Source organism: Physeter macrocephalus, chromosome 4 (genome assembly GCF_002837175.3).
Source record: "Physeter macrocephalus isolate SW-GA chromosome 4, ASM283717v5, whole genome shotgun sequence".
In the NCBI taxonomy this organism is placed as follows: Eukaryota; Metazoa; Chordata; class Mammalia; order Artiodactyla; family Physeteridae; genus Physeter; species Physeter macrocephalus.
The window spans coordinates 20,753,456-20,775,399 of record NC_041217.1 but is presented as its reverse complement, the minus strand read 5'-3'; the positions used below and the strand labels follow the sequence as shown (position 1 = coordinate 20,775,399).

At 37.2% G+C, this 21,944-nt stretch overlaps 1 long non-coding RNA gene across 1 annotated transcript; it reads right to left on the bottom strand.

The window, feature by feature from the left end:
• Positions 1 to 18,395: 18,395 nt before the first annotated feature.
• On the bottom strand, positions 18,396 to 19,261 carry LOC112066695 (uncharacterized). Its single transcript, XR_002892804.2, has 3 exons — positions 19,144 to 19,261; positions 18,598 to 18,780; positions 18,396 to 18,450 (listed from the first exon to the last, which is right to left on the bottom strand). It is a non-coding gene; the product is annotated as an uncharacterized lncRNA (long non-coding RNA).
• Positions 19,262 to 21,944: the final 2,683 nt, after the last annotated feature.

The following is a 21,944-nucleotide window of genomic DNA, read 5'->3' as shown; positions in this document are numbered from 1 at the left end:
AACAAACAAATGCCCTAACCCAAACTATAAGATAGCTCCACTAGCAATCAAGGGTAATCTCTAGCCCCCTCAAAAATGACTCCATGAGTTTGAGGTAAGATGTTGCGAGAATCCCAGGACTCAGCTAGTCAGAATAGCTAGGTGTGAATCCTGTCTCTTTCATTAACAAAACTGTGCCCTTGGGTAAACCACTTAATTCCTTTGACATCTCTTCTCTAACCTGTAAAATGAGGATAATAATGAAAGGATTCACTTTATAGGTTGTCAGAATTACATGGTCACTAGATGTTCTAGTGGATAAGAAAAACGAAAGTGAAAAACATACTGTATGTAAGACAATATGCTAAAAGTTTCATTGTTATTCCTACTGGCTAAGAATGAAAATGAAGCCCAGAGAAGGTAAGTAATAGCCCCAAGGTCCCACAGCTGGTGAGAAGCATATCAGGGATCAAAGTCTAGGTCTGTGTGAGGTCAAATTCCCGTTCTAACAAACCTTGCTCAGAACCAAGTACATAATAGGTGCTCACATCAGACTAGTTCACTCATCCTATTATTCATTTATTCATTCAACAAATGTTTTATTCTAGTTTGTGTTAGATTCTCATATGAGCTAATGACACAATAATGAATAAAGCATAGTTTATACCTTAAAATAATAGTCTGAGTGGGCTTCAGGCAGTATGCTATAGTGCAGAGAACATTGGATTGGGGGTTTGAGTCAAGGTTATTGATGTTAGTCCATGAGTGATGAAAATATCTCCATGAAAACTGAAGACATAGGTGGCTCATGGAGATATCAGGGAATCACTGATCAAATCCTTTGTGCCAGTGGAAGACTTGGCCAGTTCTTTGGCGGGGTAGTTGTCTCTGTTCTTGCTGTCCCTGAGACATGGTGTGACAACAGCTGGCCAGACCTGGAGAGTGATGGCGGTTTGGTTGCTTCAGTTCATTAGTGAATATACCCTACCTGAGCCCTTGGTTTTACAAAGTGAGTCTGGCTCTAGACCCCCACCCTTTGTAATGTGCGTTTAAGATTACCTTAGTGGTTCTCACGTGGGGGTAATTTTGGCCATGTCTGGAGACATTTTGGGTTATGACAACTGGTAGGGGCTAGAGAGAGAGGATGCTAGTTGCATCTAGTGGGTAGAGAGCAGGGATGCTGCTAAACATATTATGATATACAGGGCACCCCCCCACTGAGAATTATCCAGCGCCAGATGTCCATAGTGCTGAGGTTGAGAAACCCCGTTTTACACTGGAAGTGATGGACTCCCAGCTGCCTCTTCCTGTCTCTGGGCCTGGAGATCTGTAAGTGGCTCTCACTTCCACTAATCTCTGGGTTTTCTCTTCTACTTTTGGTCCATGGATATGCTCATCTTGCTTTTTTTCGAGCATGACTATGTCTTTCAGAAAGATGTTTCAGTATTTTAACTATCGTACTGTGTGTTTGGCAGAGGAGGGATAGGGTATTCCTTGGTATAAATGATTTATGGTACTCCAATCTGTGAGTTTCATTAGATTCCACCTCTTAGAGATGGATCCCCTGATCTATGTTAAAAATAAATACAAGTTTCAGAGTTTGAGAAGCTGGGAGCCATGCCCTGGATGATGGTGAATTCAGCAAGATGAGTGCCATTCTGAGTGTGAAACTTGCGGGGGATCAAGCCAACCTTCTCCAAGGGAAACCCGTTTATGGCTGTGTACTGTGTGCTTTAATGTGCAAACTGCAACTGGTTCTAAACCAGTTTACCAGTGACCCTGGTGTGACCTTGAACTAGTCACTTTTTTCCTCCTAAGCTTTAATCTCATTACATGCAAAATGCAGGAATTGGACCCGATGATCTCTAAACTCTAAGATTCTAGGATTCGTGCCTCAACTGTGATTTATATAATGTAGGGTTAATTATTGATATTTGCAGTTTATTTCAGAATAGCATCATTAATATGTAAGTATTTATGGTAGAAGAACTTTTCATGGATGACTTTGTCCTTTCATGATCTGTTCTTTTTTTTTTTTTTTTTTTTTTTTTTTTTTGTGGTATGCGGGCCCTGCTCCGCGGCATGTGGGATCCTCCCAGACCGGGGCGCGAACCCGGTTCCCCTGCATCGGCAGGCGGACGCGCAACCGCTGCGCCACCAGGGAAGCTCCCATGATCTGTTCTTTAAGGGACTGAGACCAAGCATAGGTGGCCAGGATAACATGGTTAATTTTTTAACCTCCTTCTCCTCATATATCTGATCAGCAAAATAGAGATAATAGCTCTACTTTTTATGATTGTTTTAAGAATTAAATGAGCAAATACACATAGTAAACAGTCAATTGATATCAGTGTATAAGACTTCCAAAATAATCCGATGAATCTACAAAAATATACTTGGACTGTTAGCCATCACATAGATCAAAGAACACATTGCTTTTAATACCTCTTTGACTTTTCACCCAGGTGTTATTCACCATCCCCCTCCGCCCAGCCCCAAAGTACACAGGTTTAGTGCTAATAAGGCTCTAGGAAGGCAGAGAAATTGCAAATATGAGTCACCAATTCCCCTTCAGCTAGGAGATATCAACTCAAATCCTTTATCTAGACTTGAAAGAGTTTGTCATTTTTGCTATGTGTATGTTCCTACGTAAGAGACAGTGTACCATTTTGGCTGGGTTTAAGAAAAAGAACATTAAGTTAATGTGCAAAGGAAAGCTTTAGTTCAATCTAAATCCAAATCCAAATCCAAACACACAAACCCCATTCGCAGATTGGAACCCAAGTGAAATCCCTTTGAGGCTGGCCTATCTCTAATTAGCAGTATTTAGCCCCTGTGCCTAGCTAGGAACAGCCAGAGCGGCTTGTGCCATTGAGAAGATAAGGATTTGTCCAGAAAAAAAATGCATTTCCTCTCGCAAGAAATGTATGCCCCCCTGCCTCGCTATTCAATTACTTTGGAGTATATGGGAGGAAAAGAAGATATTTTAGGTGATGGAATATGAATCCAAAAGAGGGGATATGCCTTTAATTAAGAGGACAATAAAAATGGGAAATGAGCTTAGTCAACTGTAGCTTCTCCTAAAAATTCTGGATGCAAAATTAAGTAAGTTCCCCGTAAAGGAGCCTAAGGAAGTTAGGGAAGGAAAAGGCAGTGTCTGATAAAAGAGGAAGTCTGTGGTACTTGTACAGGTTTAAAGGCAAAGATATAGGACTTTCATGTTCAGTGGTGGGATAGATTCTGGAGAAAGCCTTTATATCCACAAAGAAACACACTGCTCATACAGTTAGCCTTTACAGTGTTACAAAACATCCCCAAATATAATGGCTTAAAACAGTGATTTATACAAACTACTGGTTGTAAGATAGGCTCAAGGATGTGTGGTACAACTTGAGGAATATAGCCAATATTTTGTGATAACTGTAAATGGAAAATAACCTTTAAAAATTGTATAATAATAATAATAAATTAAAAAATTAAAAAATAAAGTCAGTAAAGAAAATGATTATTTCTCATGATTCTTTGGGTAGTTGAGCTCAGCTCAGTGGTTATTCTACTGGTCTTACCTAGGGTTACCCGTGTGGCTATAATCACCTAGCAGCTTAACTGGGTCTGAAGGGTTTAAGATGACCTCACTCACGTGCCTGGACCCTTGATACTGGTTTCACTCTCTTTCTAGATGATTCTCATCATGCAATAGTCTACCTTGAGCTTCCTTACATAGTGATGGGAAATCCAAGAGGCTAAAATGGAAGGTGCAAGTCCCCTTAAGTCTTATTGGCCACTGTCACGCAATATCACTTCTGGAGCATTCTACTGGTCAAAGCAAGTCACAACGTTAGATGCAAAGGGTGAGGAAATGACTCCATCTCTTGGCGGAAGGAGTGACAGATTCATAATGCAAAGAGGCATAGACACAGGGAGACATGATTAATTTGGGGTGGCTATTAAAACAATCTACACACTTTTACACCCATGTATGAAGCTGGGGGAAGTTGTGGGCCTATTATGGCATTCCCACAGTAGAAAATGTCAGCTCAGTGTCTCCAGCCAAGAGGGTTGGACTCAGCCTTGGGCAGTAGCTGACCTTCAAGGTGTGTTATCTCTATTCCTTCTGCTAAGCAATGCAGCTCTGGATTGAGTGATGGATTTTTCCTTTAAGATTTGTGGTTCTTTCAGATTTACGGCTAGTCCTACTCATGGTTCTCTGGAGTAAACAGTTTCATGCTGCTTTTTGGTGGGAAAGTACATGACACTAAAATGCATAAAGGAGCTCTTTCTTATTCCCCCAGTGACTTTTATTTCTGTATTGCATATAATCTAATGTACAACTTATTTCCTTGTTTCATTTTCCTGAGGGATATAGTCTAGTGTAAGGATCAAAGAGTCCCATTGATTGGCAGTCAGCCTGGGTGGGGCAGGCTTCACCAAGAAAAAACTTGCACAGAGAAAAACAGATGGAATAGAGATGCTGAGAACTCCTCCTCCCAAAGGGAAAATGGGAAGAAATGAGCTATGTATGCCGTCTGATTTACTCTTTGCAAATTTGACAATCACATAATTTAGTCCTACTTTACTGGGGCAGAATAAATAAAACTGACTAGAAGTTTCACATGAGTGGTTTTCCCTCCACTTGGAAGGAAACATTAAAAATGGAGAAGTTTTCCTCCAAGCTTTGGCCTATTTAAGCCATCTTGGAATATTATTGAAATAAGTCAAATTGAGAGATAGATTAGCTCAAAACAAGGATACCTGAAGAAGATGCTCTGGATCAAGGTCAGATGGCAAACACCTTGTGTACTATTTTAGATGGACTGGGAGTGCTCGGGGAAACTCTACTGATAAGGGTTCTGAGATCATGTCTCGGTTGAAGAGGAAAGAGAGCTATAGTAAAGTCTGCACTGGCGAAAGGAATGGGAATGGTGTCAGGTTTTTCCATGTTTGTCAGTGCTGGTATAGATCTTAGAATATTCTCCCCACACCTGGGCCTGGTACCCTTTTACTAACTTTTCAGCTATGATGGCTTTTCAAATATTTGTTTTTATGAGTGTTTGCTATTTTCCGATGTGAGCATATAATGTAATTCTGCTTCTGATTCAGTCCAAATGGAGCCTTTTGGTTTGGGGATGCAGTACCTATGCCTTTTTGCCTTTTAGTAGGGCAACACTGGCCCTTTGTACATATATTTATAAGTTGTCATCCTGTTTGTGTACAAATCAATGGAGAGACAAGAAGTTGAGTGAGCTCAGGAAAGCTGACAGAACTAAAAATGTCTCAATTGGTTCTCCTTTTCCATAACCTGGATGAATGCTATGACCTTGTGCCTTTCCCTTCAGCCAAGATTAGTCTGTCTGAAGGATTTTATTTGTAAACTTCTGCTAGGAGCTCTTAGCTGAAACACAGGTCTGGCTAGTCCTGATGGCCTGGTCAGGTAGCCCAAGTCCCTGCCACACATGGAGGTAAGTCACAAGGATGTGAACATTTGACATCCAGCAATTTTTTTTCTGCAATCTGAGTCTAGGTTGAGATTCCCTGCATAACCTGATAAGGGGGAAACAACTGATGGCTTAGCCCCTGTGAAAGCTTTCTCGTTTATCCAGAATGTAAATGTTTTGGGTTTGAGTTCTACAGCTCCCCAAACTTAAATACACATAGGAGTCACCTGGGAATCTTCTTAACAATCCTTGATTCTGATTCCGTAGGTCTGCAGTGGTGCCTGAGATTTCTGCATTACTAACAATCTTTAGTTCTTGGGCCTCACTTGGAAAAGCAAGGCTATATAGACAACAGGAGAGAACTGGCTTTTTGAAAGAGCCTCTTCCATTTACAAAATTCTCTACAATCACACAACTTTAGACACTGAAGACTTTCTTTTGGATGGTGGGTGCTTAATAAACTAAAACCTGTCCAAAGCAAAAGATACATTGATGTCTGAAAGACATTTGAATAGGAAGCAAATAGATACAGATGGGAGAAGTGTCACTCACTGAGGAAATACAGGGTTCTTAGCTAGACAGCTCCAGAGGGGGTAAATGAATGGTCCCCATCAAGAGATAAATGCCAGGAAGCATGGAGACTCCTTACCTTTTCTTGTTTATTATTTAATCCATCACAGCCAGCTAAGAAGTAGCAATATTTATTTGAGAAATTTGTAGACAAATCTCTCTTTCTCTATCAGTGGAACTTAAAAATCGTTTGTTTCAAGAGTATAAGTGTCTTTGGTTCTGCCAAAAAAAGCGATTTATTTATTTATTTATTACTGGGGGGAGCAGAGGAGGTTTTATATTTGTGTGTTGCTGAAACAACACTTGGAAAATGAAAAATATATATATAAACAAGTTGATTGTTTGCCTCTGTGTCAGAAAACCTAATCTGACTGCTTTTTATTTACTAACTTTTTGCAACAATTAACTTTTGGTTTTGGTATGCTAGTATTAAGCTTTGTTTTCTCCCTCCCACCCCTGACACATGCAATAAAAATGGCACAATATTTGTCACTTCTTTTCTTCTATGGGCTATTACGAAATTTGGGAAAATCATGAAAATAATTTCAAAGAAGAAATGACTGCAGTCACCTAAGCATTCACTTCAATTTCTTCTTCTTCTTCATTACCAGTTATGTTAGAAGCATTAACATTTTCATTAGCATCTTGAATTATCACTAACACCTCTGTTTTGACTTCCCTACATTGTCATAGCAGAGAAGAGTTAAGGTGTATTTCTTGTAGATTTCAGGTGTGTTCATGAAAAGCTCTATGAATTAAATAATTTCCCCATTCTTTTACAGCATCATTACAGAGATATCTGCAATTCCTTCTACTTCCTAACATTTATGTTAAAGATCCCCTGTTTCCCAATCTCAATCTTCTTGTCAAGTAATTAATGATCTATAAACCAATACTTAATGTGTAGTATGTCACTGTGGGCTAACAAAATCCTGCAAGGAATTCTTCTGTCATTTGAATTGCTAATCTTGCAGTAATTTGTTTTCAGAGTTTCCATTTTCATAGTCTAGGTTAGCCTAAAGAGAGGTTGGAGGTTTCAAAATACATCCACATATACCTTGATAATCCTGACTTAAACAGATGGAGTCTGATCACTCTTCTTCACCCCCTTGAGCATGGGTTCAGCTTTAGTGACTCATTTCTAATGAATAGAATATTCTAGAAGTGATGGCGTGTGCCTTCTGGGACCAGATTATAAAAGGCATTGTGGCCTCCTTCTTGCTGTCTGTCTTTTGGTCACTCACTCCAGGGGAAACCAGCTGCCATGTTGTAAAGACACTCAAGCAGCCCTATTGAAAGATTCATATGGTGAGGAGCTAGGACCTCCTGTCAACAGCAATGAGGAATGTAAGCATCCTGCCAACAGCTCTGTGAGTGAGTCATTTTGTAAGCGGATCCTCCAGCCCCAGACGTGCCTTCAGATGACTGTAACCTTGGCCAACATCTTGACTGCAACCTCATGAGAGACCTCAAGCCAAAATTACCCAGCTCCTAAATTCCTGACCCACAGAAACTCTGTGGAACAATATGTATTTATTGTTTAATCCACTAAGTTTTGGAGTGCAACAGTAGACAACTAATACAGGGAAAATACCTATTATACAAAAGACGTATCCACTGAGGATTGACAGTATCCCTGAGTATTTGTGGAAACTGGGCATGTCAAGGATAAATATGCAGACAATTGTATGTCAAGCTAAAGAAAACAAAGGAATGGAACCAGAATTGTTGAAGATAAGACTTCAATAAAAAGTACAAACCCCTTAATAATCATAAGCCATTAACTGTTGACATCATACAATTTCCAGCATCACTCAGGACTGGAAGTGTGATGAGAAGGATAAAAAGTTGGGGGGCTGAGTTTAGGGGAGGAAGTGGTGAGGAGGGCTCTGGACACTCATCATGTGAATTACAGTGCTCTGATGATCTGCTGATTTCATGAAATAGGAATGAACCTGTGCACTTACTCCCCATCTCTTCTTCAATCATACTATCAAGTCTAGTGTGGTTTGAGTGCATTGCTCTATTCAATTTACATTAGTTCACAAAACAATAAACAAGACAAACCTGCTGTGAGGACAAAGGGTTCATACTAGAGCATTTTTTTCTCTCCAGTGTCAGAAATATCTCATAGCACAAGCTGATTCTGCCCAGGTCAAGTGGAAGAACATTTGTATTAGCAAGTCCTCCTGTGCATTCCATCTCTTTTCAATACTAGAAGGGGCTTGGTGCCCTGTATGTACAGTTCTTCAGAGGGGAGGCTGGAGCTCTGGCAAAAATCCAAAAATACTAATCACCTGTTTGACTCTGAGTTAGAGCAAACCAATTTTTTCTTTTTGTTATTTTCTTTTTCTCACCTTTGGAATGACAAAACTTGAACCAGTTTTCACAGTGCTGAACCTCATGGAGGTATTATATAGATGGAGACATGGAGCACTGGGTTTGGTTGTTTTTAACATGTTTCATTTAGAATCACAGAATGTTAGTGCTGGAAAATGTCTAAGAAATCATTTGGTCTAGTGGTTTGCAAACTGAGTCCCACAGAGTCCTAGGGTTCCTCAGGAATGCTCTGGAGTCTCTCCAGTTTTATTTATTTCCATATACTTGTGTTCTGGTCACATTTATTTAAACATGTGGCTCTGAGTCTCTGATCCAATCTACTGACCTCACATTTAAGATACTTAAACTGAGGTTCAGAGAGATAAATGGATTTGTGCAAAGTCATGTAGTTCTAGATGGTGGGTTTGAGGTGAGACTCCAATCCTGTGCCATCTTCTAAAGACCAGGGTAAATTTTACACAGAGGGGTCTTACAGGTAGAGCTGATTCTGAATGTGAACCACAAGGATGTGGCCCATTTTAGATATCCTTCATCTCCTCCTTCTCCCCAGCTGCTGACTTACATCATCATTGGAAACATACTTTTCTTTATCTTGGCTAGATTTTTCACTACTAGTTCCCTCTGGCATTTTACATATCTAGTCAAATACTTTTCTTTGAGAATTGTTGCACTTCAGATAGAAAGTCACGGATAGATTTTATATTCTATAAATGAAAGTTGTGGATATTAAAGTCACGGATAGATTTTATATTCAATAAATGAAAAAGTCACTAAAACAATTTTGAATTATTAAAAATGTAATTCCACCCCCAAATGTCTTATTTTGCCTAGGTTGAACATGGACAGTGGAAAAGCAACACAGTAGGTGGCTCCCTTGAGCAGAAGTGAAACAACTTTGATCTGCTGGGCTTTCTGTAGCTCCTGAGTTTGGGATGACACCTGTGTTTTTAGGATGGGGACCTCAGGCTGTCCCTAGAGGCTGATTAACCAAAGGGAAACAGTATAAGGCATTCCATCCCCTCTACTCCTGTCCAACAGTGATTCAGAACTCAGTGACTATGGAAAACCCTTGTATGTGGTGTTTTAATATAAAACCTTCCCATGAAGTTTTAACAGAATCAATTTAATTATATAGCAGGCAGTTATTAAAATTACTGGATTCCTTATTTTTCTACGTGAAGAAGCATATTCAACTTTGGTTGTATTTTGGATCAAGGTTATGTTTGAGGGCTAGCTGGACAAAAAGAGGTGGTGCTTTCTGAACTTCTTAGCCCCTCAAGCTCTCCATTTTCCTCCCTCCCAATCCATTTTGATATCTGTAGCCAACTGAAAACATTCCTTCTGTGAACTTAAGTGAAAGCATTTTCACCTGATAAAAGTGAAATCAAATGATGGATAATATTTTAGTCTTTCTCAGTCTGTGCAAAGACTTACTCATGAAACTCTTGGTATTCTTATTATCAGTGCAGAATATTGAGTCAAAATTGATCTGTATTCTGGTCGAGTACATCCTACAGTTCTTGGAATGGTTTGTATTCTTGTTAACTTGATCAGTGGGCCTGAAAACATGTATTTTTATGTGAATAATTATAATTATTCACATAATTATAATTATGTGAATAATTAAATTATTTTTTCAAGTGTCATTGTGTTTATTTAAGAATTTGATTACTAGGCACTCCAAATAAATTAGTACAGATGGTTTAATAAAAAGAAAAAAAGGGAAAATAACAGGTCTTCCAAAATATTGTGCAACTAACAAAATATAGTTGCTACTATATACTGAATGCATGTCATGTATTAATTTCTGTATTAACAATGCCCAACCTACTTTAATAATATGATCCATATACCAAAAGTACACTGTTTAATTCTCCCAATAGCCCTGTGAGATAGAATTTAGCACCATTTTACATATCAGAAAACTCTCAGATGTGGGTCTCCTAAGGTCACAGTGTAAGGAGTTATAAGAGGCAGAAACTCAAGTTGCCTCCAAACTTGTACTTTTAACCACTCTACTGTATCACTTGCTTATTGCATATTGGGTGTTGTGTACTGGTAGTCAAACTTACTAGCTTATTTTTTAATCACTTTCAAGTGAAAACAAATATTTTATGGTCTGTCATTCATAGTCCGTGAAACATGGTGTTTCCTTTTTAGTAAACGGCAGGATTTCTGGTAGGATGGCAGATACCTGATTCACCTCATTCCACTTTTCCATTGAAGCAGTTATGATCATTCAGATGTCAAGTTTCAACACCCAGAAACTAAGGCTATCAGTTAAATATTTGCTTATCTCTGGAAAGAATAACACATTAAGATATACTCAGTGACAGAATAAATCCTCATCTTCCAGTATTCAAGGATGAACAAACAGAAAGATATTGTGAAACCAATGAGAAATAGTCTGGTAGTTCAAAGGCTATACTGTCTGAGAAAAATGCCATGTGAGAAAAAGCATATGTAGAAAAAAAAGAAGAAAATAAACTAGATGATGTTCTCTTTGTGTTCTCAATAAATATGAGGAATCATGGGCTTGTGAAACAAGGGTTGAGAGATGAGATAAAAGTGGCCCTCTGGAGTGCCAGAAGACATGAAAAAGGATCTGACAGAGGTGAGAAGAGAATTTTGGGAACTTAAAAATGCAATACAGAATTAAAATATGCTTTGAAGATAAGAAATGAAATTGATACTGCAGAAAATCAAGTCAATGATGCAGAGGACAAACTGTATCTCTCTATGAATGCTGACGAAATAGACTTAACAAAATGAGGGAAAGGAAGTTGATATGGAGAACAGAAACCAATTTTAGGCAAACAACACTCAGAAGAAAGAGACCAAAACAAAAGAAGGAATAAGGGAATATACAGAGAAGAAAACCTTCCTGAGCTAAAATCATCACAACCAGCAGCATCATCACAATCATATGAGTTATGAATCAAGGAGCTTAACATTTTTCAGGGTAAATTATTGACAGAGTATCACATTCTTGAACCTTTTTCTTAAGAATTAAAAAATCTAGTCCAGCAAGGAAAAAAATAATTGTGCCCTTAGACTATACTTCATAGTACTTTATAAAACTTCATAAGACTTTTAAAAATGTAGACTTTTGATGAAAATTTTTAACCCAAGAATTACACAGTTAGACAAGAGGTTGTTGTCTAATACGTTGTTCATGCTTAAAGGCAAAAAGAAAGTCATTTTTAATTATGGAAGGATTTAAAAGAAAAATAACACTCTTGTAACCACTAGAAAACTGTGCCTGAAGACATATGACAGCTGATCAAAAGATGAGTCAAACACTTTTACCCAAGAACAGACAAATTCAATCATTAAAGAACTATAGTGTAAACTGATCATATAGAGAACAGATGTTAATTCTCAATAATTGTTATAACCAAGATTACAAAATTAAACACAAAAGTAACATGATATAAAATTCAATAAAAATAAAAATTTGATTTCACAAATCATACTTACAAGGATTGGAAAATGAAGAGAATTAGAAGTATTCTAATTTCTTGTATTACATAGAGAGTCATTGCAGGGTACTTACTTTTTAATTAAAAATTATAGTTTAAAATACATTTTTGAAAAATTTGAAGTAAATAGAGTGGTATATTAATTAGAAATGTATTCAGTTGCAAGTACACAATAGCCAACTAACAGTAGCTTAAACTACTGTCATTTTTTATTTTTCTCCTGTAACAAGACTTCTGGAGGTATATAGTTGTTGGTGCTGTTTTAGTAAATAAATAATGTTGGGAGATATATCTACAAGTCTTGGGCTTTCCCTCATGCTCACAAGGTGACTGCTGTGGCTCCAGCCTGCTGACTGTATCCAAGCAGGATGAAGGGAAAGGGGAAAGTCAGTCAACTCTAGTAGGCTTCTGCTTACATCTCACTGGCCAGGACTCTATCAAATGTCTTCATCAACTTTTAATGAAGCCCAGTGAGTGTTAAATAAATGTTTGCTAAATGACTACATGAATAAAGCATAGTAGCTGAAGTTAGGTCAAGCATATATTTTAATAAATTAAAGACTGTAAAATTGAGCTGAAAAACAAAAGATATATCTAAAATAAAAGGACACAGAGAAGACACAGCGATAAATAGAAGTAAAATTTGTGTAGGAAAATTTAACATGCCCCACTCATACTTTGAAAGATTAGGGAACCAAATATCAAAAGTAAAAATAGATAGACAATATAATTTAACAGGATTAAATAATAAATATTATTTAAAAAGAATGAATTAACACATATCTATTGAAAAGAGAATATACATTTAAAATGTTCACAAAGCATATACGATTCAAGAATACAATGAAACCACAATAGATTTCAAAATACAAATATAGCATAACTAGATTTTCTAACTACTTTGGCTTTTCATCAGATATAAATAATTAAAACTTAAACAAAAACATTCAACAACATGATAATTTCTTAACTACTGAACTAAAGAAAAAACATTCAACTGCATGATAATTTAGCTACTGAACTAGAGAAAAAATAAAGTTATTTCTACAAAACATGAAATAATACTGAGAAAGTATTAAACTGTGATATGAGGCTAGGATTATACTTACAGTCAAATTCAGTACTTTATGTGCTTTCATGATTAAGCAGAGAAGGATGAGAGTGACTTTTATATTTCAAAAATAATTTAAAAATATTAAGTAAAATAGGGGAATTAAATAATAAAGATAAAAGCAAATACTAAAGAATTAGAGAACAGAAACATAATAATTATTATTGGTTAAAAAGTTCAAGGATCAACTTATTTAAAAATACTTATAAAATAGATCAAGAATAATAAAGGAAAAATGAGAGAGTACTCATAAATAAAACCGAGAAATAAGAAAGGGACTATCAAATTGACATGGTAGAGAAGAAAATTATTAGCGTTTTATTTGCACAACTCTATGGAAATAAGTTTGAAAATCTGGATAATTTGGACTGAAAATATAATTGACTCAATGTGATTCAAAAAAAAATAGAAGACTAGATGGAAAAATCGCTTTGGAAGAAAGTAAATAAGGTATCAAAGAATTATTTCCACAAAGACTCTTGTTTTATTGGTAAATTTTGAAAAATTGTCAAGACATTGATAATTCTGATGCTACAAAGAAAATCATACAAATCATGGATCATACATTTCTTTCAGAAATAGAAAATCAGAGCATGCAAATCATTTATTGTACTAGCTTAACCTTGGTGTAATATCTGAATGAGGTAAAACAAAATAGCATAGGTACAGAACTGAGATTTTTCAATGTGTTTCTCAGCTACCTTTACTAAATTTATTGGGAATATTTGTAAAACTTTCAAATTCCTGGGCCCCACTCCTCACAGATCAGAGTCATTAGGGAAGGGGCCCAGGAATATAGATTTATATCCTTACTATCAATTTAATAAAGAAAAGTATAGTATATAGAAGAAAACAAATTTTGGAACACTTAGAAAATCTTTGCTGATATTACATTTTAATAGAAGTAACAAGGAAGATTCAAACAGTGCAGAGAGTACGCAATGAAAAGTGCCCTTGTTACTATCCCTCTCTACCATCGTATTTAAGTTCTATCCCCAAAGGTAACGTTCTGGTATGAAAAACAAAAATGATGTACATACCAGTGTCTATCTTTATCTATCCATCTTTCAATAGATCTACAAAAGGGTCCAGACTATGCTCAATCTGTTGCAATTTGCTTTCTTTCATTTAATAACTTAAATTGGAAATTTTCCATATCAGTACACACAGATCAATCTATTTTTTTAAATGGCAATATACTATTCCATCAAAAGGACATATACACACTACTATATATAAAATAGATAGCCAACAAGGACCTACTGTATAGCACAGGGAACTATACTCAATATTCTGTAGTAACCTATAAGGGAAAAGAATCTTAAAAATAATGTGTATATATATATGTATATATATATATCTGAATCACTTTACTGTACATCTGAAACTAACACAACATTGTAAGTCAACTGTACTTCAATTAAAAAAAAGGACATGTCTTAATTTGTTCAGCCAGTCTTCTGTTGGTTAATACATTGATTGTTTTGATTTAGTTTTGCACTTTCTACATATATTTTGTGAATATAGCCATATGGTAAATTCTTAGCAGCAGAATTACGGGATCTAATACACATAGATTTTTAATTTGATAACTATTGCCAAGCCCTTCTCTAGAAACAATAAGGAATATTAAGTGCCTATTTTCCCATATCCTTGCCAGGACTGGGTGTCATTATCCAATGTTTGGAATTTTGCTGTTTTAATAGACTTAAAATAATATCTATTATAGCTTTGAATTGTATTTCTTTAATTATCAAAGAGGTTGGGTATGATTTCAAATTATATTGTCCATTTATAGGTTTTTTCCCCTGTAAACTACTTGTTTGTAACAATTGTTTACTATTTGGATTTCTTCTCTTTTTGTAATTGATTGCTTGAGCACTTTGTAAAATATAGAATTGATTTGTCAATTTGCTATTTTTAAGCAAATTTCCATTTGTTTTTTGGCTATGAAGCTTTTTTTTCTATTAGAGAATTAAAATTATTTGATAATCAAATTTATCTTTCTCTTCTGCTATGGCTTCTTGGTTGTGTAATCTTTGTTTTTCAAATTGTTCCCCAGCTGATACGTCTGCTCTCTCACATATGAGAACCTTTGCTATAGACTGATCCCAATTATAAACATGTATGTGAAACTCCATATTTCTGTAAACAACCAGTGCAACTCACTAAATACATTGGAATAGAGTCTTTCCTAAGATTCGAGAATGGTTTACTATTAGGAAATCTATTAATATATTACAACGCAGCAGTATTCCAAAAGACACAAAATATGGTAATTTCAACAGATGTAAAAAAATATAGGATACAAAGCAACATATATCTTACAGATGAAAATGAAACTCTTAGAAAACTAAGACCATAATATTTATGTAGATGATTAAGGATAAGTGTAATAAAATATTAGCCAGCATAATGTTTAATTGTGAAGCACTAGGGACAATTCCAGTTAAAATTGGGAGGCTGGCAGGATTCCTGCCACTGCCATCATTATTTCATATTGTTATGAACATACTGTCCAGCACAATGTGGTAGAAAATGGAAAGAGAAAATACATGAATACTTTATGAGAGAACAAAATTATCATTATTTGCAGATGACATAAGTAAATACAAGTGAAATTCAAGGAAATCCAACTGAAAAGCTGTTAGAATTAGTGTAATTTCAGAAAGGGAATATCTCAGTCTATTGTGGCTGCTATAACAAAATATCATAGACTGGGTGGCTTGAACAACAAACATTTACTTCTCACAGTTCTGGAGGCTGGGAAGTCTAAGCTCAAGGTGTTGGCAGATTCAGTGTCTGTTGAGTCCCACTTCCTGGACATAGATGGCTGTCTTCTCCCTGTGACCTCACATGGTGAAAAGGGGCAAGAGAGCTCTCTGGGGTCCATTTTATAAGGGCACTAATTCTATTCATGAGGACTCCACCCTCATGACCTAATCACTTCCCAAAGGCCTTACCTCCAAATACCATCACACTAGGGGTTAGGTTTCAACATATGAATCTGGGGGTGGGGGGCATTCAGTCTATAGCAGAGAGTCAGTTAAAAGCACAGCTATGAAAAGATTATTTTTTCTACAAGCAAATAAAAATCAGGAGAATTAGTGGAAAAAAATTTCTTAGCTTCTTTCAGAATAACAACCCAAAGCAAAGTCATTGCAAAATGTGTGGAGCTTATCTGAAGAAATTTCAAAACCCAGTTAATTTATAAAAGTAAATATGAGTAAAAGGATAGGCTTGTCATGTTCTTAGATGGGATGGTAAAATACTTTAAAGATATTAACTCTTCTCAGATTAATTTTTATCCTTAATATTATTTCAGTGAAAATCTCAATTCAGGGGATAATTTGGTAAAATGATTCTGAAGTTTATTTCAAAGAGTAAATGGGTAAGAATAGCAGAAGTTATTTTGTAAAGGGATAGCAGTGCTGAGGGAGAGAGAATCTATTAGATTTCAATATGCTTCATGATGATACTGCCCTTAAAACAACACATACCTGAAGGTAAGTTTCAAAATGCACTCACATGTTAAGTCCACAGTGCCTCATCTGAGACTCTTGGGGCTAGATGTGTTTTGGAATTTAAAATTTGGATTCTCAACCTTTAAAAATTGTGAATCACTATGTTATATACCTGTAACTGATATACTATTGTACATCAAATATACTTCAATTAATAAATAAATAAAAATTGGATTTGAGTAAGGTAATTTGGTTATATCCTAAAAAATACTTAATTCTTCCAGCTGGGTCTGGACCAGAACCCCGTAATCAAATACATTGATATTTCTGCAATGAAACTGAGTAAGATACATCAAAGTGGTAATAGACTCCTATTGATTCAGGTCATGTTTTGCTCCCATGAATGTTCGCACCAAACTCATGATAAAAACACTTTCGGTTTCCAGAACTTTTGGAATCTTGGGTTACAGATTGTGGGACTGTAAGTATGTCAAAGGCCGTGTTCCCCGGAGCTGACTCTGAAATGGAGATTAGGTTGCAGGCCATTCGTTAGGGAGTGCTGTTCGGATCAGCCAGCGTGGAAGGAGAAGATGGAAGTGAAACTGGGCAAAGGGAGAAGCTTAGGTGTGATTCGGTCCCAACAAGGGCTTCAGCCTTAAAGGCAGCTGCGGGGCTGGGACAGCTCTCAGAGTTATCCTGAACTGGCGGGAGGGGACTGGACCTTTACACTCCCATATCAACCCATCGCTGGACGAGGGCTGCCTCTGGAAGAAGATGTGACCTAGGACAAGACATTTTTTTTCTGCTGAGGTGACCCCCAGAAGACATCTGGCAGCTGAGGGCTGTCTTCCTAAAGCTGAAGAACGAGTCCATTATTCCTAAAGGGTCATGTGAGTGATGCATCAGCATTACTGCCATGTACGGGAAATTAACCTATGATAATGGAAACATCACAAACAAATGGACTAGTCAACAAATAGTTTGGAGGACGATCTCCAGTAAAATACTCACCTCATATGCAAAATAAGCACAAGATGAATTATAAAGTTAAATATAAAAAATAGACAACTAGAAAATTCGGATAAATATTCTCCAGTCTTTATAGTGGAGAAGGAATTGTAAAATGTGGAAGAAATAACAAAGTAAAAGCACAGGTTTGAATACAGTTAAATTAAAATTTATAATGTTAAAATCATGAATAAAATTAAAAGACAAAAACTAAATGGGGCAACATATTTGCAGCATAGGTAGTAAAAAGTTAATATACATATATATGTACTTATATATAAATATATAGCTCATATAAAGTTCATATGAATAGCTCATATGAATAAATAAGAATACCCCAATAGAAAATGGGCAAAGGTTATAAATTGAGAGTTTTGTAAACATATGAAAAATATCACAAAATAAATTTAAGGAAATCCTAATTAAAACATTGAATTGTCACTTTTTTGCCTATACGAAGTTGTAATCATTATAAAACATAACTTTTCATATCAACAAGGTTATGCTATTTATACTGCCAATAGAAGTATAAATTATTGCCACTTGTCTAGAAAACTTATTGTTAATTTATTCGAGAGCCTTAAAAATCTTTCTGCCCCTTTGCCCTGAAATTCATTTTTAAAGGAATATCTGCTGAGGAAAAACTCAACAATTCAAAGAAATATTCATGCAAGAAAATTTTCATTGCCAGATTATAAAAAATAAGTGGGGAATTGGAAACAAAATCTCAATAATGTAGAAAAGCCTAATAAATTTTTATACTTGCATGAAATTAAATATCAGAGACATTAGAAAAATTAAATGATATGAAAATGCTTATAAGGTTGTTACAAAGAGAAGGTAAATTATAAAGCTATGTGCAAAACATACATCATTTACCTATTTCTTTGTCTATCTCTATCTCTATCATATCTATCTATCCACTTAGAAAAGAGTAAAAATAATAAACCAAAATGCTAACGGTGCTTATATCTGGGTATTAGGGTATAAGGGTATAGTTAACTTACATTTTCTTCTTTATACATTTACTTCAATTTCCAAATGTATAGTGAATATATTACCTTGGTAATAAAAGAGAAGTAAAAATTTATTGTAAAATAAAACAACATGCAGAACTTTGTGTCCTGCGATCTTATGTAAAAATTTTCAACCTTTTATGAGTAGAAGAAACTTCATACAATATCTTGACTCAGCCAGATCAAAATTACCTTTAAGCTCACTTGAGCTGCCTTCACTGATCTGGGGTGATTGATGATGAGGAGCCTGTCTGAGACCAGATCACTAGAGGAGCAGGTAAGGAGCAGAGCAGGACCTGAGTCCTAAGACAGTGGTTACAAATAGTCTTGAAACATTGTCTTCTTCCCTTTTTCATTCCAGAAAAGATGGCAGGGCTGCAGAAGCAGGAAAACACAAGGGCACTGTGTTCCTGTGGGGCTTTCCTTTTTATGGGGTCCAGCCTCATCTTGTAAATGTCCAAGAGGTTTTCCTTAGTGCAGTGCCACCCCCAGGGTGAAGCAAAGGAACGGCAGGGCCTGAGGTTTTCCTTAGTGCAGTGCCACCCCCAGGGTGAAGCAAAGGGACAGCAGGGCCTGGAGAGGATGCTTTGCCTAGCCCCTGTGGGCTAAGCCACTCTGGAACTGAGATACTGACCCTATGTGGGTCCTAAGGCTCTCAGTTTCCTAAACTTCTGGTCAGTGATGATCTTTTCTAAGTACAGCCTCCACCCTGTCCCCAGGCATGCTGTACACACTGACCATTACAGTGTTCATAGCACCATCCAACAAAGTCTAAGTACAAAGAGGCCGTTGCTGGCGGAGGAGACTTGGCCAATGTTTGTACCCACTCTCGGATTCTACCCCTACCCAAGGCTTCCCAGTTAAGCTCTCCTACTAACCAGCTAAGGATACTCCACGAGTGCAGCCCAAACCAAATATTAGACTGTTAGTCACACTGGAACATTTCTCAGTCGTGTACATGAATAGTGTTTGTAGTTTGGGGTTATCCACATGACCCCTCGCTCATTATCACAGATGACAAAGAACCAACTGTATTCATAACCATATGAACATTACTCACACAAGCTAGATTTTATAAGCAAGAAAAAACAGGGAAAGACCAAAAACAAGATTAAAATACATGGAGGCTGAGACAAGGGAGAGATTGTTGGGACTGGAAGAGACCATAAAGGGCAGCCTGCACTTCCAATCCCACCATTTCATGGTTTTCTGGTCTTCATAAAGAGACAAAGCAGATGGTACTCGTAAGGGAGCTCAAAGTGGCAGAGACAGGACCAGAACTCACTCAGGTCCTCCAGCTCTCTGTGGGCTATGCATGCTCCCTGCTGCACTTCTAAGCAGTGGGAGGAAAAGAAGGTGTTGGGTGAGAGTTGAAGGAGAGAAGTGAATTCTTCTTTTTTTCCTTTTTAAAATTAATTTTTTTGGAGTATAGTTGATTTACAATGATGTGTTAGTTTCCGCTGTACAGCAAAATGAATCAGTTATACATATACATATAGCCACTCTTTTTTAGATGCTATTCCCATATAGGTCAATACAGAATATTGAGTAGAGTTCCCTGTGCTGTACGGTAGGTCCTTATTGGTTATCTATTTTATATATAGTAGTGTGTATATGTCAATTCCAATCTCCCAATTTATCCCTCCCTCCCCCTTCCCCCTTGGTAACCATAAGTTTGTTTTCTACATCTGTGACTCTATTTCTGTTTTGTAAATAGATTCATTTGTACCATTTTTTTAGATTCTACATATTAGCACTATCATCTGATATTTCTCTTTCTCTGAATTACTTCACTCAGTATGACAGTCTCTAGGTCCATCCACGTCTCTGCAGATGGCACAATTTCGTTCCTTTTTATGGCTGAGTAATATTCCATTGTATATATGTACCACATCTTCTTTATCCATTCCTTTTCGTTCCTTTTTATGGCTGAGTAATATTCCATTGTATATATGTACCACATCTTCTTTGCCCATTCCTCGGTCGATGGACATTTAGGTTGCTTCCATGTCCTGGCTATTGTAAATAGTGCTGCAATGAACGTTGGGGTACATGTATCTTCTCGAATTTTGCTTTTCTCCAGATATATACCCAGGAGTGGGATGGCTGGTGGGTCATATGGTAGCTCTATTTTCAGTTTTTTAAGGAAACTCTATACTGTTCTCCATAGTGGCTGTATTTGCTTTTCTCCAGATATATACCCAGGAGTGGGATTGCTGGTGGGTCATATGGTAGCTCTATTTTCAGTTTTTTAAGGAAACTCTATACTGTTCTCCATAGTGGCTGTACCAATTTACATTCCCACCAACAGTGTGGGAGTGTTTCCTTTAATTCTTTGATGGAGGTGGATGAAGAGTGTCGCCTGCCATATCGGTAAACAAAGGATGTTGTCACCACCAAGCCCTCAGCCACTGCAGCTGCCCCTAAGTGTGCATGCTGATGCGATTCAGGATGGGAAAGCACAGGATGCTGGCCCTAGATAGTTAAGGTGCATATCAAAGGCATGATTTCAAAGATTCCAGGCTCTTGCATCGTCTCGTACATATAAAAGTGCTAAATTCAGTAACTTGAGATATCTGGTTTTCTTTAATTAAGAGTAGTCTTTTGATGTTTCGATTACCTGGGTTTTTGTTGCAAAAACTCCCATACATCCTGGCTCCTCCCTTACCTCTTCGGAGAAGTCCCTCAGAGCTACCTGAGAGGCTGCCTCCCAGGCTTAGGTCCCTAGAAAGTCCACCAAATAAAACATAATTCCCAACTTTTAGGTTGTACATTTTTTTTTTTTCAGTTGACAGAGGTAAAGATGAAGGCTGTCACTTGGTTTTCAAAATAAACAGGAAATGTCATCATTTCTATTTTCTGATCACTTTTGGAGTCAGTGCAGCTGCTTACAAGTGGATGCACACATATCTAACTTTTTCTACATGCTCTTGCCTCTGTCTGGCTTCCTTGGGGCCTCAGGATGGCCCCGTGTTTATCTGTGCTGTGATAGCTCAGTGAGATCGCTTCTCTGCTACCGTCCTCTCAGTCACCCCTCCTGCTTTCCTCTGGCTCCACTGGGCGGCCTGGACTTAAGCCCTGTCTTCTTGGAGGACTGTTGTGGCCTAAGCTCTCTTGAGTCCCTTGTCTCAGACTATACAGTCTAAAAGGACTGGCATCTGAGGCACTTGGTTTTCTTTCCGTGTCAGGCGAGTGCAGTTGGTGTCTGAGAATGCTGCTCTTTTTCCTGACATTACCAGGAAGAGTTCTTCCTTCTATTCAGAGGTTGTAGATTTGGAAGAATCCAGAGAAATTTGAATCGGGTTCCCCTAGGTCCTTCCCAAAGGAGATCAGAATTCCCAATGGACCTTGAAGCTTTAAGGACAAGTTCTGTTTCTTAAACATCCTCCTAAGAATTTGCAAACCTTCAGGGCTTGATCTCGTTTAAATTCATACCTGTTATGTGGTTCCAAGGATCTTGGCCAAGGGGTCAGGGCAGGTCTCCTGACAATGCTTAGAATTCTAAGAACATGTGGGCTTTCCTGGGGTCCTCTAGTCCC